This window comes from Equus przewalskii, chromosome 26 (assembly GCF_037783145.1).
Source record: "Equus przewalskii isolate Varuska chromosome 26, EquPr2, whole genome shotgun sequence".
Classification (NCBI taxonomy): Eukaryota; Metazoa; Chordata; class Mammalia; order Perissodactyla; family Equidae; genus Equus; species Equus przewalskii.
The window spans coordinates 4160773-4162852 of record NC_091856.1 but is presented as its reverse complement, the minus strand read 5'-3'; the positions used below and the strand labels follow the sequence as shown (position 1 = coordinate 4162852).

At 47.0% G+C, this 2080-nt stretch overlaps 1 pseudogene; it reads left to right on the top strand.

Annotated features, from left to right (window-relative positions):
- The first annotated feature begins 234 nt into the window (after nucleotides 1-234).
- LOC103544204 (olfactory receptor 13C7-like) lies at nucleotides 235-1774 on the top strand (annotated as a pseudogene).
- Nucleotides 1775-2080: the final 306 nt, after the last annotated feature.

Below are 2080 nucleotides of genomic sequence, written 5' to 3'. Positions count from 1 at the left end.
AGCTGGATTCTGTATCACCAAAGGAACCTCCCTTGACTCCTGTTCCCGCCAATACCCTGAGTCCTGTTGTGGATGCTCTGGCCTCTCCTGAACCCTTCTATTTCCCCTCCCTGACAGGTTGTGAATCCACCTTAGCCTGGGCCGTGAGTCACTCCTGTTCCTGAGAGGAATTGTCACACCCACGTACTGGGTGATCAACGAGTGTTTGGTGGTTGGATGTTCAGACACGGATGGATGGATGGATGGATGATCAACGGATGGATGAACAGATGGACAGACAGATGGATGGAAAGCCCTGGAGTTGGTGTTGCCCATGAGAAGGGAGATCTTGGAAACAGCGAGTATACTTTATGTGGCAATGGTCTGGAGAGAAGAAATAAAGTGAGTATTCACAACTAATCATTTCACTAGTACCTGGCCCAAAGTGGGAGAACACGGAGCAAACTGCAAGTCACTTTTCTGATCAAAGTTTAATGAGATGAACTGCCCTATGGGACACAGAACCACTAAAATTAATGTGTTTTGTGTCTTGTCTCTGATCAAATGCATTAAATTATCAGAATCATCATTTTAAACACTGTAAATTTGAAGTCCTATGGCCCTAAAGTGATTTCTGATTTTCTTGCTCCTTTTTCCTGGAAAGAAATAGAGACTGCGGACTTTCAGAACTGTTTGCAAATCCCTCAGCCTGACTGGAACTCCAGACCAGGTGCCCTAGACCTACGCGAGGCAAAGAATGTTGAGTTTGGATCTCTGAGTATTTTCTTCAGTTGAAAGAGGAGACACACCACGGAAAATGCCAACCAGACTGCCTCCGTGACAGAGGTTATTCTGCTGGGCCTTTCAGCCCACCCAAAGCTGGAGAAAACGTTCTTTGTGCTCATTCTGCTGATGTACCTGATGATCCTGCTGGGCAATGGGGTCCTCAACCTGGTAACTGTGTTTGTCTCTCACATGCACACACCCATGTACTTCTTCCTGGGAATTCTCTCCTTCCCGAGCATCTGTTACACAACCTCCTCAGTCCCCCTCTCCCCCCCATTCTTGATAGCTTCCTGACCCCTAGGAAAACTATCTCCTTCTCAGGCTATGCCGTCCAGATGATTCTCTCTTTTGCCATGGGAGCCAGAGTGTGTGCTCCTGGACATGATGGTGTTTGACTACTATGTGGCCATCTGCAACCCCCTTAGATACTCTATGGTCATGAGCAAGCCTGCCTATGTGCCATGGCTGCAGGCGCCTATGCAGCTGAAAGTGCTGCCTCCATGGTTCAAACATCCTTTGTGATGAAGCTGCCCTGCTATGGGAATAACATCATCAACCACTTCACCTGTGAGATCTCAGCTGTCCTGAAGTTGACCAGCGCTAACATCTCCTTGAATGAGATCAGTCTGGTAGTGACAAATGTGATCTTCCTTGCAACCCCAGTCCTGTTCATTTTTGTCTCCTTATGTGTTCATTGCTATCATTGCTACCTGTCATTGCTACCATCCTGCAGATCCCCTTAGCTGAGGGGAGGAAAAAGGTTCTCTCCACCTGCTCTTCCCACCTCCTGGTCATGGTCATCTTCTATGGGACCATCCTCTTAATGTACGGGAAGTCCAAGTCCAAGGACCCGCTGGGGGCAGACAAACAGGACCTTTCAGACAAGCTCATTTCCCTCTTCTATGGAGTGCTGACCTCTACACTCAACCCCATCATCTACAGCCTGAGGAACAAGGATGTGAAGGCTGCTGTGAGGAACCTGGTAAGTCAGAAATGCTTCCCCCAGTGATGTTTGGAGGACAGATGTCCCTGTAGTTCTGTGCCTCTTGGCTGCTCTCACCCACAAATCTCAGAAGAATGTATCCCCTAAAGAAGATACACCTGAAGAATGTTTACCAGAAAATTGACTTACACATGTAATGGAGAACTTTGGCTGTTACTGGACCCAATTGTTAAAAATGATGAAACCTAAAACCTAATGGGAATGTGACTTGAGAGGATGGAAGTGGAAGGCTGCTGAAAACACAAGTAGTGATTTTTCTGATTCTCTACTGTGCAAATCTGAATTTACCTTTGTCAGAAGGTTATTCCTTTG